General features: G+C 43.5%; 1 pseudogene; it reads left to right on the forward strand.

Annotated features, from left to right (window-relative positions):
* Positions 1–6,456: 6,456 nt before the first annotated feature.
* Positions 6,457–7,517, forward strand: LOC107118631 (annotated as a pseudogene).
* Positions 7,518–7,945: the final 428 nt, after the last annotated feature.

Raw genomic sequence — 7,945 nt, forward strand, 5'->3', positions numbered from 1 at the left:
GAACGGTCCGCCGGCTCCCCCCCCAACCCATGGCCCACCCACCCATCCTACCTTTCTAGGGCCCGTTGTCTTCCTCCTCAACGGGCTTTACGGCTAGTGACTCGACTGTGCGACTGAACAACAACAACAACAGACATAGAGAGCTGAATTGTGGCTTAAAGCCATGGTTCTATTATAGAAGGTCATATAGTGTCTTTCAGAAGATCAGTCGCTTGAGGTATACACAATCACTCCTCAAGGAAAATGAATATTAAAAAAAATCACTTTCATTCTTTATAGTAAAGAAATTGTAGCTATACTGAAATGCATTAAGAAGTTTCATCTCTTAATAAGGTAGATTCTGGTCTTGATTAGCTAAATTGCAATAAATATTCATGTTCATGAATATTAAAACTGCTCATGGAATTAAACTATCAGCAACTGATTGTGCACAGTCCTGCTTCTTTGTGGGAAACGTAAGTTGCCAACTTATCTACGATTAATAACTCACATAGGCACTAGGAACAGACACGAGTAGTCAATGATGGAAACAGAGGGAAAAGATACCAAAATGTAGGAAACTAAGTCTGACTACTGCAAAGGCTATGCTGACAATCTGCATTTACAAACGTCACATAGGTGAGGCCTGCATAAGGAGAAAAATTGGGTGAGACTGCATGAAAAAGCAGAAGTATACAGAAGCAGGTGGTGGAAAGGGGCAGAGTAGGCAATGGAGATATAATTCCCATTGGACCCAAGCACTCATCATGGATTGGTTGTTATTGTTCCTGTGTGGCTTTCCTGGTTCAAACTGTATATAGTTGGGTCATTCTGTGTGTTGTTTGTCTGTGTTCTGAGCTAATAAAGAAATCACTTGTTTGAAACGCTGCCTTGATCTCAGTACATAATAAGTTACAAGAGTGTGAGCGAAACATAGATTGAGAAAACCAAAAACTTAAGAAAAGGACAAAGATAAGATGGAAGAAACGGTACATTGTTGGCATAAAATGGGATGGATGAGTAAGACAAGGGTGTTGTGCAAGACACTGAATGGTAGAAAGAAGCAAGGGTGTAGACAGTGGGCCAAAAAGCAAGGGTCTTAGAAAACCATTGGTGAGAGAGCTAAAAAAAAACAGGGCTAAGGGAAAAGTAGGATCTTGGTAAAAACTTACCATTGTGGGTGGGGCTGAGCACTGTTGATAGGAAGGAAGTAGAAAGTAACAAGGGGGGACCTGCAAGAAACTTGCAGGAGCAGTTATCCCATTCCCCCCACCTCTGCTTCTTCCCCTCTCCCCCTACTTCTCTCATACTCTTTCTCCTTCCTACCACCCCTTTTCTTTCTCTGTCTCCCCTCCATGCCTGCCACTTCCTTTCTGCCTCCACCCATCACTCTCCTGGCCTCCCACCTACTTCCTCCCCCCCCCCCACAATAGCAGTGGCGGCAGCAGCTGCTCTCCAGGAATCACAACAGATTGCCCAAATACAGAGATCAGTTCCTCTTAGGGTTGCAAGCCCCGTTTTGGGAAATTCCTGGAGATTTGGGGGTGGAGCCTTGGGAGGATGAAATTTTAGCTTGTAAGTGACCTCAGCAGGGTATAATACCATAAACTCCACCCTTCAAAGCTGTTGTGTACCCAGGGAGACCGCGTATGCGGTCAGGCCCACACGTGGCCATGCGGGTTGGTGGAGCTTTGCATCCAAGGACAATAGAAGTGAGGGATCCAAGAACTAACCAATTGGCCAGACCGGATCCTAGTGGGAACCAATACAGGGAGTTGTTTGTAAATAAACCTATCACGGGTGTGGGGTGTGGGGGGGGTTGGTTTTGAACGGGAATATAAGCGGGCCATAGGTCCTGCTAGTTATCTCAAGTTCTCCTATGCACGAATAAAGTATGAGCTGAAATCACTATGCTATGCCTCAGTCTCAGTACTTTTTTAAAGCAGTCATTTTCTCCAGAGGAACTTATCTCTGTCATCTGGAGATCAGTTGTAATTCCAGGAGATTTCCAGCCCTCACTTGGAGGTTGGCAACATTAGTTCCCCTGGAGGAAATGACTGCCTTGGAGGGTGGAGTCTATGGCATTATACCCTGTTGGGGTCACAAGTGGTCTCAAGTCACCAGAGGGTGCTGCTAGGCTTACATTTGCCAGCCTCCAGGTGGGACCTGGAGATCCCCCAAAATTACACCTGAACTCCAGACAACAGAGATCTGTCCCCTGGAGAAAATGGGTGGACTCTGTGGCATTATATCCAGCTGAGGCCTCTCCCCTTCCCAAACCCTGCACTCCTCAGACTTCATCACAGGATCCAGGAATTTCCCAAACTGGAGTGGGCAATCCTAGCCCCAGGCCTGGCTCCAAAATAGGCCTGGAAAGTGCCATGCCCCCTCCCCCAATCCCAGATCCAGTCCTGCTTTTGCTTCCTGCCCTCTCAGTCTTTCTGACTGATTTCCGACAGCCGCTGCTCTGCGCTTGCTCCTCTCTTTGCCCCGATGGTACGTGTCAATTTCCCACTCGAAGCCACGCAGTCGCATTTTGACCCGCGGCTTTGCCCGATTTCCCCCGCAGTTTTGTGATCCTGTTTTTGGAGAATTATGAAACCACAGGCAAAATCAGGCAAAGCCGCGGGTAAAAATGCGGCCACACGGCTTCGAGTGGGAAATTGACACGTACCGTCGGCGCAAAGAGAGGAGCAAGTGCAGAGCAGCGGCTGTGGGAAATCGGTCTTGGTCTCTGTTTCTCTCTCTCTCCTCTGTCAATGCAGTGGGGCCTGGAGTAGATCCCTGCGGTGGCCATTTCAAAAAGTATTGGGGGGTATTCAACCCTCCACAAGGGTTTTTTTTAACTTTCTGAATTTTTCTGCAGACCCACAAAGTCCCCTGAGTCTGTAGAAAAACCTGTTGGGGGAGAGTAAGCTCCCCATCTGTGGAAATAAGTATCCGCATGCAGAGGAGACTGTTAAGAATTAGATATATAGATGGTAGTTTTAGAGAATTAGGAAATGTAGGGCAGGGAATAGGAACAATACAGAATTGTCTAGTCTAGGTCCTTGTCATGGTGTGTACCTTTAAGGGCCAAAATTGATAAGCTGCTGTATTTTTTGACATGGGTGGGAAGGAAATCAAATTGTCTCCATAACATGGAGAACAGGGATTTACCCTTTTCACCCTGCACCATTTCCTCAATAGTAGTACCTCCCTGAAGCTGCTATTAGGCACAGGGGAAGAGGGTGGCAAGTCAAGAACAATATAGGGATCTGTCATTTCTCACCTGCAACTGCTAATAGGAATTGCTTTGTAGCGGTGCTGTCAGGGAAATAGCATGAGGGGAAAATGTTAAACCCTGCTCCCGCCTAACACTATTGGCCTCACATCATAAAGGAGATTTTCCCAAAAGAAAATGATTACATATCATAATTATATATATCAAAAGGTGATAATATATAACAAAATATATGAATTAGAAAATATTTCTCCCCAACACCCCCTTCATTACACTGAAAGGTTTTTGGGTCACTGTTTACAAAATCCTTTGAAACGTACTTCTGTTGGGATACATTTATATTCAACATTTTGCATTTAGAATTTTGTAACTAATCTGTTTTTCAACTGAATTATTAATTTCATAGTTGCTGTATACTCAATACTACATATTTTCACCATTTCTACATATTTGCTATTACTTTTGGCAAATAGGTAATATAACAAAAACACAGAAGGGAGGACTATTGTATATCTTATAGTAGAAAATAAAAAATGTTTCTCTTCAAAACTCTCTTCCTTACACACATTTATATTCAACACGTTACATTTAGAACTGTTTTTCATTCTGTTTCTTCATTGCAATACAATTGTATACAATATTTTAAACTACTCATTCTAAATTTGACTCCATCTCTCCTCACGTTTAGTAACTGATCTGTTTCTCAGATAAATTGTTAATTTCACTATCACTGCATATTCGGCAAGTTTACTTCCCCACTCTTCTAAGTGTGGACAAATGTCTACTTTCCATTTTGCTGCATAGATAATTCTAGCCACTGCCCCCATGTATTTGAATATCTCTTCCAACATTTTTGGCAAATTATTAGGCAGTATAGGTAAAGGTTCCTGCCAACCTAGCAGTTCGAAAGCAAGAAATTGCAAGTAGATAAATAGGGACCACTTCGGTGCGCCTTGGTGTTTAGTCATGCCGGCCACATGACCACGGAAACGTCTTCGGACAGCGCTGGCTCTTCGGCTTTGAAACGGAGATGAGCACCGCAACCCTAGAGTCGGATTCGACTGGCTTTCGAGCAAGGGAACCTTTACCTTTACCACCAAAGTGGTCCCTATTTATCTACTTGCAATTTCTTGCTTTCGAACTGCTAGGTTGGCAGGAGCTGGAACTAGAGACGGGAGCTCACTCCGTCTTGCGGCACCCGGGTCTTGAACTGCTGAACTACTGACCTTCCACAGCCTGCAGTTCAGCGTCTTAACCACTTCAGCCACCGCAGCTCCTATTAGGCAGTATACCTAGTGGCATATTCTTCTGAGAACCAGTTTGGTGTAGTGTTTAAGTGTGTGGCCTCTAATCTGGGAGAACCAGGTTTGATTCTCCACTCCTCCACTTGCACCTGCTGGATGACCTTGGGCAAGCCATAGTTCTGGCACAGCTGTTCTTGAAAAAGAACAGTTTCTGTCAGAGCTCTCTCGGCCCCACCTACCTCACAGGGTGTCTGTTGTGGGGAGGGGAAGGGAAAGGAGTTTGTAAGCTGCTCTGAGACTCCTTTGGGTAGTGAAGGGCGGGGTATAAATCCAATCTCTTCTTCTTCTTCTTCTTCTTCAATGTTCTTTTTAATGGCTTATTTTTAATGTTCAAGAAAACACTGGGAAATTTGATCGTAGATCTCTCCCATAGCGTGATATTTGGCCCTGTTTACTTCAATGAGACTGTAACAAGGGGGGGGGGGCTGGGAGAAAGCCAGCCTTTAGCTCAGGTTGATGTTGTTCTCTCACCTTCCTACTTCTGGGAAGGAAGATTCAATTGATAGTGGACAGAACTGAAGAAGTAGGGAGGGTAGAGTTTTTTACACCTCCCAAAGAACCCTTACTAAGTGAAGGGGAATGTTGACAAAGTGAAAAAAAATATGCAAGAATAGAAACAACATTAAAATGAAGGGATCATAATTACAGGGAGTATGCTCTCTGAGAAATCCATTTAGGACTGGAGTATTTATTTGGGCTTCAAAACATAAACATAAACAGTTTTATTTTCATTTTTTAAAATGGCCACCCCCTCTCAAGGCATGAGAAAAGACAGTAGTCTGTTGTTTTAGTCACACAGAATAGTTTCACATCTTGGTGCAGTATGAGGCATATAACTGTTGAAAGGTAATTTTCAGTGAGATCTTTATCGCTGAGGCTTGCATGTTGTATTTAAAATTATTTCTGGTTTCTTTAAAAAATTCTACCAGAGATGAATTATTCTTGGCATGTGATATATTTCTTGGGGGCACTTTTCAACTGCTTGTCCTAAGGTATATATCAAAGGGAATTTGTGATCTAATACCTTTCCATGAAGAGTGATGTTGTTATATGCTCCAAGCAGCATTTCTGGGTGGAAAGAGGCAGATTGTTTGAAAACTAGGTAAGAGTCAGTCTGCCTCTTTGTTGCTGTTATTGTTATAATGAATTTGAACTCCATGGAAGTCCCCTTCTCTGCAGTGTCCTCCTACTCCGACTTTATAGAGGCATGGACCATTTTGTCTCATCTGATTTAATGTATCTCCCTCTACATGGCTAATGCAGTCCTAGAAATGTCTTTTTATAGTATTTCATATTTTATTGATACAGTGCACCATCTGTATCATCTCCTCATAGAGTAATCTTAAATATTTCAATAAAGTCAAGAGACTAAGGAAAGGAAAGATGACCCATCCCCCACCTCTGGAATGTTTGCAACATGAATTCTGTTTTATTCTTCCTCTGAAAATGTAAATGTTACTATTATTGGTGCAAGATAGTATACACATGGAAAGAATTGGCACTGGATTGTAGGTGCAATCCAGTAGTAGTAGTAGTAGTATCCTTTATTACAGTCATAGACCAGTATAAACACAAGACAAGATATTACACTTACATACATCTCAATTTAAAATATGATACAAATATACATTTTAAGAAATTAACATTATGTACAAAAACAATTTTGGATGAATAAATACCATAACTGTATTATCTGATAAAATTGATATACTATTTATATCAGAACAGTTTATATCGTAAGTTAAAAAACATCACTACTATACATAGCTACTATTCATTATTGTCTAAGATATTTTGTCAGGCTTTGGAAACTGCTGAGCAAAATTTTGTAGTAAGTACTGTAACCTGTGGGAAGGACCAACTAACCATGTGGCTGTTCACAGCTGTCCCGAGTGGTAGGAGGTCTAATTGAGGAGGAAGTGGGCACTGACTATCCTCCCTGACTGCAGCATGGCTCTGGTGTGGCATCGTGTTCCTGGAGAGAGACTCTGCAGCTTAAAGGAAGGAAGTGGCACCTACAGCCATCATGGCTCTCTATTTGCCTCTCTGCCAGCAGTCTCTGTAATGAGGGATGTAGATTCTCAGCTTCTACCTTATGTGGGGGCCACAGTGACATGCAAGGTTTGCAGCATTAATTTGCATTTTGAAAAGGCCCACATCTTGTATGTCAGCTCTACACCGATGAAATCCCCATTCCATGGAACAAAATGGTAGAGGTTTACAAGAGTTTCTGCCTGGGAAACATGGTTCTGGCCAAAGTTATCTTGTTGGAAAATGCATGATCCAACTACTTGCTGACAACAGCAGAAAATTAGCTGAGGGTAGTGGTGGCTCATAGGTCCTTTCTGCACTTGGATCTCATCCCTGGTTTTATCGGAGTTCAACTCGCAACACAATACCTTGCATTTATCCCTGGTTATAACAGCCTCCATTTATCCCAGGACAACTGTAGGGTGAAACCGGGGTGACCTCAATGTAATGTGGAAACAAAAAATACCCCGAGATAATTACAGGGGTGAACTTGAGCGTAGTGTAGAATGTAAGTTCGGGGACAGGGTTGAACCAGGATTTAAGGTCTGGTGCAGAATCACCCTTATCAGTCACTCTTTCTCACCCTTTCTCTGCCACAGTCCTTCTCTCTTTACTTTATCTCTCCCCTCTCTCACCCCTCCTCTCTTCTTCTCCCTCCCAATGAGACCTGCACTTGTCTGGCTTGATGCCTGGCCCCCTCCCCTCCCCTCCCCTCTGCCTGCCAGCCCAGCTATCTGCCCTTTGCTCATCTGGCGGCCCAGCCGCATGCTTCTCTGCTGCTTTACTCACTCACCCAGCCATCTGGCTCATGTGGATGGAGGAAAAGAGGTCACTGGAGGTGTGGGGAGTGCGGAAAGGACCATAGTGAAGCAGGAGTACAGATGGTGCCAATCAGTTGGTGTGAAATGCAGTGTCCCAGTATGCATGCCAAGGAACTGTGCAAGGTAGTCTGTGTGCAGCCTCAGTTTCTGCAGACCTAAATGGTACATACCCCAAGATGTACAACAAGTACTCGGGAGACTTAACTCAGGTTAAAGAGAGACAAAGGACACTGGAAAGGAAACTGTCTTCTGAGCTACTGCTGAGTGTACAAGACAGAAATGAAACTCCCATGTACACTTCCGCCTCTGGAATGGCCTGGAAGAAACTCCCATTTCTTCATTTTATGTCCTAATTGTACTGTTTTATAAGCCATCAAACTCTTTCGCATGGTGGTGGTGACGTACTGTAACCTGTGCATTTTCTCTCGTGATCAGTACTCTAACATATGCTTGATTTGAACAGCCTGGGTTTCTATGAAGCAAAGGGAATATATACTTTGAGTGGATCTTTTGATGGAAAGGGCAGTGGAGTTGGACATGCCAGTAGATGAATGTTGGACTTGGAACTGGGAAACATTGGTACAAAT

Source organism: Gekko japonicus, unplaced genomic scaffold (assembly GCF_001447785.1).
Source record: "Gekko japonicus isolate JY-2015 unplaced genomic scaffold, Gekko_japonicus_V1.1 scaffold594, whole genome shotgun sequence".
NCBI classification, from domain to species: domain Eukaryota; kingdom Metazoa; phylum Chordata; class Lepidosauria; order Squamata; family Gekkonidae; genus Gekko; species Gekko japonicus.